Source organism: Diplotaxodon limnothrissa, linkage group LG19, assembly GCF_057381915.1.
Source record: "Diplotaxodon limnothrissa isolate DT_005_m linkage group LG19, D_limnothrissa_male_GT1.1, whole genome shotgun sequence".
Taxonomy (NCBI): Eukaryota; Metazoa; Chordata; class Actinopteri; order Cichliformes; family Cichlidae; genus Diplotaxodon; species Diplotaxodon limnothrissa.
Window position 1 is genome coordinate 16,156,931 of NC_140614.1, and position 8,574 is coordinate 16,165,504.

Here is an 8,574-nt window from a genome sequence, read left to right on the forward strand (position 1 = left end):
GCAGCGGGAAACAGGAACAGAAATCATTCGTTCTCAGGGTTCAATCGGTTTTTGGAAAAGGAGGAGGACGATGGAAACCTCAGGCCTGAAGCTGAAAGAATCTTAGGAGTCACTGGATCTGTTCTCCACCCTTGATGTGTTCTTAGCTGCCAAAGACCACAGAGGAACAAACTTAACCCAGACACAAGTCTATCTGAAGTGCCCACAAAGACACACACTGACTGGAGGCTGGTCCAGTATTGTTTTCTCCTTTAAAGCTCCTACTTTTCTGATATTTCTCCACTCCTTTTTTTTCCTATGTTTATTCCACTGACTATTAATAGTCTGTTTGGTGTCAAACTCTGCCCTTCTTACACTTTGGACCATACTGGATGTGATAAAATGTCAACAGTCTCGCCATGTGGTTGGAGTGAATCCAGACCTGAGAGCAAAAGGCTTCCCGTCTGGTCATTGACTGTGCCCTGTGTTTAGAAACACAAGAATATGGGTTTTAAGGCATTATTGGATCAGCATTGCTGCACATCTTGTACAGTGTTACCTCTAAACGGCACTCAGGGTCTACAGTGCATGTTGCTTAAAGTCCAGTCCAGTGCAGGACACTCCTACAGAGGCTTAAGCAGAGTGATCTGGAGTTTTCCTCCTCCTTTCTCTTCCCTGTCCATCGTCTGTTTCACTGTGAGGAACAAATGAATGTAAAACTAAGAAGGTTCAATCTCAGTAAAGTCAGGGACTAAACACTCTCGCAGATGCTTCCAGGAGGAGTTGCACCCTGAAAAATGGCAGAGTGAGGACAAAGGCCCATGTGTCTCATGTGATGTGGTGTTTGGCCAGTAAGCCTGTACCCAAGGTCGAGTTTGAGGGGAAGTGTTTAGTCCTGAGCTATAAAGTGATTTGCTGCTAGAGATCTTCTAGGAACGGGACATTCCACACAGGCGTCGCTCAGGCCGTCTGACATGCAAACAGTTTACTGCTGCAAGGTCTGCAAGAAGATTATCTACAGAAACTATATATTTTTTACTTTGAATGGTCTATGTGTGAAGAGATCAGAGATGCATCTAGAACTGACGAGTCACACCAGATTAGCAGCTGGTCTGAGCAGAGTGGAGGTGTGATAACACTTAGAAATGGTTATGAAGGGTGTTGTTCATTTCAGGAGGTAAATTGAGTTTCTAATGTGTGTTTCTGCGATGCCATGCTTCAGCATTCTGAGGCCATATTGTGTCCGGTACACAAAGTCACAAAGGACAGAGGGGGGGGTGTGACAAAAGCAACTTGACTATCACAGTGCTAAAAAAAGAGGGCTGTGGAATCAGGTGGTTTCACATGTTGAGTCAGTCTGGCAGGTGAAAAACAGGACTGCATGTTAAGGACACAGATGCATGTTCACTTTGGATGCACGGGAGCCTGTGCTGGGCTGACTTTTATAACATATGCAGACGGAGTTTGTTTGACTGACACAAAGCTAGCAGAGCCTTATTTTTAATGAGTCCTGCCATTAAAAATGACAGGTTTGAAGGCTCTGGAGGGATGATGGGATGTCAGTTATTCAGGAGACCATTACCAGCACTTACTGCACATTCAAGTGGCCGCAGCCCTTTTGACCATTTTATACTTTAACTTTTTTTTTAATTATTATTTAGCTTCTTTTTATTTAATTTTTTTCTTGTGCTGTTATGTGCATTCAGAGAAATCCTTGAAGATAACTGGGCTCACATGGCCCCTAAATGAACCCACAGAGCTGGCCTCTAATGCACTCTATCTGAGAAAGTTGGCCTTGGTGGCATGCTTGCAGAACTGTAAATATACTGTCCAATCAAGGCTGTTATACAGAGGGATGGGTATGAAACCTCTGTGATAGCCACTGCTAATTCCCTTGACATGGACAGGGTCATGAGTGTGTGTGTTATTTTTAGTACCAAAGCAGCAGACTGTGTCAAATCTGCATCCGCCTAAACGCGGGCTCAGAGCCACAGGCAGACACTCATCACAAGTTTCATTTCCACTTTGATCGTTGCTTAGACTCGATGCCGACTCGAGGGTTTGTGATGTTGACTCTCAGAATGTTCTGGAAAATGAAACTTAAATAGTTTAAGAAGAAGAGGTAGTAAGATGGTTCTGGGCCTGAAGCCTTCCCTAAAAGACATTCAGGGCTGGTTCAGTGTTTCTGGTGGATTAACATGAAGAGACAGGGTTTCCTCATAGCAAGGTTGTATTTCTTTTTAGGTTTGTTTTCTCATTTAAATGCTTTGACCACAGACTACTACCAGTACATGCAGGACTGAATGAGCTCACAGAGGGCTGGCCGCATGCAGGAATGTGACAAATCTGATTAGCTTCCTGATGTGTTTCAGTAACTTGGAGACAAACACTGGATGTGCATTGCACTGGTATAAAATCAGTCCTGTAACAGAGATAAGTACATGTGTTTGAGGCTAGATGTACTAGCACTGACAGGAAGTTTGGACACTCCGGCTTTTAGTTTTCCTGCCAGCTGATGATGATGATGATGATGATGATGATGACGATGATGTCAGCCTGGGTGCGATAGTAATGGTGTTATCATTTACTTGCTTCTCTGTAGATGTAGAGGCGAAACGACAAAATGGCACTGATGGCATTAACCTGGCCAAATTCTGTCAGTATCGTTGATGCATGGCGAGATTCACGCAGCGCCTGACTGTATCAGGGACCTGATAGATATTCATGCTCAGTGTCGGCCAACTATCTCCATTTAGATCTCAGCTACTGTGGCTGTGATGTTTCTGGCTGGTAAACAAAGTCGTTCTTGTCAAGTCTGGAGAGCCAAACCTCCTAATTAGCCAGGCAGGCAGGCCTGCTGCCCAGTCCAGCAATACAACTATGCAAGAGGAATGCATATAATCCACACTCATCCTCTTTTTCTTTTTTCTTTTCCTCCTATTTTTATATTTGGTTTTTCTCACTGTCATACAATAGAAACGAAGATGTAAACTAATAAGAACTTGCAATGACAATACTTGGCCTTATGATGATTTCTGAAATCTTATCATTTAGTTTTAAGATCTTTTTGATTCTGGTCAGCCAGCCCAGCGACAGCAGCGGTGACGGCGGGCTCACTCTTGGTCTCTGTGAGACTGGCTAGATGGCCCCAGTTTTATCGTGGTACGAATGTTGTGCATTTGTTTAAAATCAGGACAGTTTGCAATAACAGCAGTCTTACTAGTGGCCAGAAAGGGGGCACAAGCATTGCTGACCGCGCCCGGCTGCATCTTTAGAAAAACCATAGAGGAAGAAATATAAACTATATAGATATCTAAACTCACACAGTGCATATTTGTATAGGTATCAACAATGCATTACCGTGGTATACTCTTATGCAACACATGTCCGGGTTCAATTTATGAACATGAAGTATACTCTGAAATCACGCAGACTTTGTAAATCAGAAGCTCTGTTGTTGTGTTTTTTGCAGAAATGGTTTTACCATCGTTAATGTTGAATATTCTGAGCGTAACATTCCTGTGTGACTGTGTCGGTTAACGTGAGCACATAGCACCGGGTTATTACCTCCTTTCTGTAAGCAGGGAACCAGACTGAACCCAGAACACAGCTGGATAGACTTCACGTACCACAGAGCATATTTCAGGAAAAAAAAACTTCCAAATCTGTTCTGCACAGAGCTTTAAAAGCGAGTCAATTCTGTAACTCACCTGAGCTATATCAAACAGACCAAGGTGTGATTAAAAGGATGGCTTGTGGATTTTTAAGACCAAGCAAAACAGAGTTTTACCCTAAATGTCCACAAGAAAAGGCACAAAAGTGATATTTGAAATTGTCCCAGCTGTTTGTTTGTTTTTTGGATTAGTCTGCAGGGGAAGAGTCCTCTGGAAGTAAGAGGACAGATTTTATCATTGAACAGTGTTGATCCATGACTCTGTGGTGAAGAAAAGGGAGGACGCGTTATAAACCTCCACGTAAAACCTCTGAAATGACAGATGGCATACAATTGAGGGGTCAACCTGCCGAATGTTGATTTGAATTATTGTGGAATGAATGCTTCTCTTCTTTTAGTCAGTGAATAAAAATAATAAAAAGTCACTTGCTTCGTTTGTCCTTTTTTTTTTTTTTTTTTCTTCTTCCCCCCCTTAAATCCATTAAAAAACTGGCATTGGAAAGAAGTCACCTGTCGTTCTGCAATCTCCAATCAAACCAAACCAGACCATAGTTATTCTGATTTGAAGTACCACAAAGAAACAAACAATAGCTGCAGATTGTGCATGAATGTCAAGTAGACCCTAAACTAACTTAATCACAATTAGTCTGCAGGGACATTATATGACCCACTGGTTTCCTGTGTGTCTTTAAGTAGTCTATTGTCTCTTAATCCAGTGGTCCCCAGCCTTTTTCACACCTCCACACCCGTTAGTCTAAAAAACAATAACTGCTCCTAATGACCTTTGGGATTTTTTTGTTTTGTTTTGTTTTTTTTTTAAATGGGTTCAACTCAGTTATTAACCATTTCCACACCTACAATGACATAATCATCAGAAAAGATTCCTGAGATGATGGAAGAAGGCGACATGGTCTTGCCTTTTCTTTTCAGGTCACCCATTTAATGCAATATTCAAAAAAAACAACCCTTCAGCTGAGTTATCTATCTGATGCGGCTGAGTCGGGCGGATAAGTGAGAAAGTGCCACTGAAGAATTTGATGAAATAATCAAATGTAAAGATAAAATGTTAAACTGCCTCCCCCTCCCCAACCAGAAAATCCCTCATCTTTACTTGTTAAGTCCGGGCCGACTGAACACCGATATTACATAATGTTATCTTGCCATTTCTTTGTTTACTCAGAGGAAGTCCTTGCAGCGCACTTCCTTTGAGTAAACAGCATAAAGCACTTGCAGCTGGATCTGTGGAAGCCCAGAGATGTAAAACATAACAAGGATAAGAAAAATGTCTCTCCTTTTTAGCTCTTCTACAAAATCCTGCTCCCAAAAATATTTCGCATGTTAAAATATTCCCCTGTGATGATTTCAGTATCCTTCTGCTCCTGTTCTCCTGCTTCCACCTTACTGATCTCACATCAGCCTGTCACCACGGACTTGCTTTTTATCTGCTCAAAAATGTCTTCCAACAATAATTTTAATCATAGTTTCAAGACGCCAATGTCAGAAATGAAACGGACAAGAAAATGCCCCTCGTGTCAGTATACACTCACCTACCACTTCATTAGGTACACCTCTTTAAACACTAGTGTCATACCTGAATGTAATTCAACCCATTTAGGTACGTAGACATGGTCAAAACAACGTGCTAAACTTCAAACCGAGATTCAGAATGTAGAAGAAAGGTGATATACATGATTTTACAACCCACGCATGCACAAGAGCCTCTCTGAAGGCACAGCACATTAAACCGTGAAGCATATGAACTACAGCAGGAGAAGACCGCACGGCCCTACTGTAAGCTAAGAAAGTGGAGCTATAATTCAGTTTTTGTAATATGTTGGACTAAATGTTTTACGAGTTTCCTTTCCCAACTGTAATGTACAATTATGCATCACAAATAGCTAAAAAGCAGTCTGCTAACAGTAAAGTTAATTAAAAAGCTTTTTAATTAATGGACAGGAATAACTGTTTTGCACTAATGCTGTAAGACTCAAAGAGCTCCTTCTCATCTGGATAATGAGACTAGGAGATTATCATTGTGCTGTTTCACAATTAAGCTGAAACAACAACACATTTTTTCCCAACCAACAGTCAGAGGAGTGGGTTTTAGAAGGCTGGGTTCTCTGCTGTGTAATTAAATGCATGATGACACCAGTGTTATTGGACTGGTAGCAGAATGATATGAAAGAATCATCAGCAGAATTGTAGCGCACACTGTTAAAAGCCAGGAAATCAGCTGTGGTTTGATGTTTGGTTTCCACTTTGATATGCAAGAGCTGCAACAGCGGGACTCAGAAGGGTTTTATTTTCAATCCGGGGCTCGCAGCTCAGAGCCGGCTTCCTCAGTTACTGATAGAGATCAAAAGGGGCAGGCAGGCACCCTGAATCTGGCTGTCAGGAGAAGAAAGAGTGTCTGTACTCAGGAGGAGTGAAATAAAAGAACACTTTCTTCATTCCTGTCCTTAATCCAGTCTCGAGAGTATCGTCTGTATCTTTTAAACCTGTTTTAAGTCTAAATTTATTCTGCTGATGCTAACTTGAGAAGTAAATCCTCTTGCTCCATGCAGGTTTTGATACATTTTTTCTGGTTTAATTCCTTTGTAACTTTTGAGGATTCCCAGATATTTTGTGCCTTCTTACAACATTTCACATATAGCACTTTTCAGCTCCTGGAAAGGGTCTTAATTTATTGTCTTCTACAGAAGTAAGAGGCTATAACACTGAACCATTCTTATGAAATTAGATATTACGCTTTTCATTTAGTTGACTTTCAGAGAAGATATAGGTGCACTGTTGGCTGAAATAGCACACATTGTGATATGTGATCAGCAGGGCTGGACTGGGACAAAAATCAGCCCGGGCATTTTGACTAGTGACTGGCCCACCATGGTATTATAGGAAAAGCCATAAAGCCTTTATAATAAACTTAAACCTACACCACCCTCCCTATTCTGGTATTCTAAACGGTCTGTAGCAAAAATATAAATCAACCTAATTTATAATTACATATACCTAACTAATAGGGTTGTCCCAGCAACAAAAGAAAAGAAATAAAATAGGGAACCACTCCCCCACCCTCTGTTTCAAGATGCTTAATTGACAAAACTGATTTTAATTTAATGCACGTATCAAACAAATGCACAGAAATCTATTATTTTTCTCCTGTAATCAAATAGATTCAACATCTTTATTCAACAGAATTGCAGACTGCACAGATGGTACCTTCCCAAAGGAAAGAATACTATAACTTACTAGGGTATTTACTAGACTTAATATTTACTGAATACAGTAATGTATTTCTATCCATTTTACATCAGATGAAAACTTGGTTGTAAGATTCTGATAAATATTTATTAAAAGCTAGACATTTTAAATGCGAATAAGAAAGAAAAGTATGGATCCTAGTGTTATTTGTCTCTCAGAAACAGTTAATTTCTTCCCGTCAACTCATTCATGTCACCTAAAATGTAAACCTGTTTCTCCATCACCTGTTCAGCTCTGATGATTCAGTAAGGACATCTCCTGGTTTCATCCTCATGTTTCCCTCTCACCACATATCCAAACCGACATCATGACCAGCAGCTTTAGAATAGAATAGAATTCAACTTTATTGTCATTGCACATGCACAGGTACAGGGCAACGAAATGCAGTTTGCATCCATCCAGAAGTGCTTTAGTGATATAGATATATTACAATGTATATTAGCAATAATATAGATATGTGAGTATATTACAGAAATGGGTCTATTATGGTATGTTATAATGTACACGGTATGAAGTATGTTGTGAATATTCTATAAGTATGTACAGGCTGTAGTGAGTACAAGCTATGTACAGGATATAAATATGAAAAACTATACAGAATATGAAATAAATAACTTTACAGAATCTGAGATATACAGCTATACAGAAATGGGAACTATGCAAGTTGTAAACAGTTGTAGGATTAAAGATTATCGAATGTACAGAATGATTATTTACACAGAGCTATACAGTAGTGCAGTTAAGATAAGTGAGGGTGTAGATAGTTTCTACAGAGGCTATATAAAGTGCTAGTGGTTGTGAGTGGTGGTTCAGTCCATGTTATTATTGTGTGTTTGAGGGTACAGTTGTCCATTGTGGGTGTGTGTATGTTCAGTCCATGAGTTTAACGTGGGTCAGATGTCAGGAGGCAGAGTTCAGGAGTCTGACAGCTGTGGGGAAGAAGCTGTTCCGGTACCTGGTGGTCTTAGTCCGGAGGCTCCTGTGGCGCCTCCCAGAGGGCAGGAGGGTGAAGAGTCCATGTGATGGGTTTTTTTTTTTTTTTAAATTAAACTTTATTTACAAACAACAGTTTAACATACAAGGCACCATCATTAATCCGATTATGTTACATCCTCGGTTGAGCATTATAGCAAAACAAACAAACAAACAAAACGAACAAAAAAAAACCAAAAACAACAACAATAAGCACAAAGTTAAAAGAGTTAGCACAAAAATAAAGAACAGTCATTGAAGGATTCGAACCAAAGGCAAAAACTAACGTGCAAAAAAAGGGCAGTCGTGATTATAAAATAGGGAGTTTTTTGTTTTTTTTAACATAGGTTAAACTCTTTAAATAAAACAACAAGTTTATGGGCTTTCTTGTTATTCACAAGTTTCAGCGATTTAGCCCAGAGTCTAAAGTCATTCAGCCATCTGTTTATACATGGTTTAGCTTTAAAGTATCTGCATTTGTGAATAAAAAATTTTCCCATTAACAAAATCGTCCTAATCAACAGGTCAAAATCTGCATTCTCAGCAAGTATTCCAAATTTTATTACTGTCACCGTCAAATGTGGTAACTGAATTCTCCTGGACTGTAGCCAGCTCCACATGTCAGTCCAGAAGGAGTGCACTGATTCACAGTTGAAAAACAAGTGATCCAGACTTTCAATATCATTTTC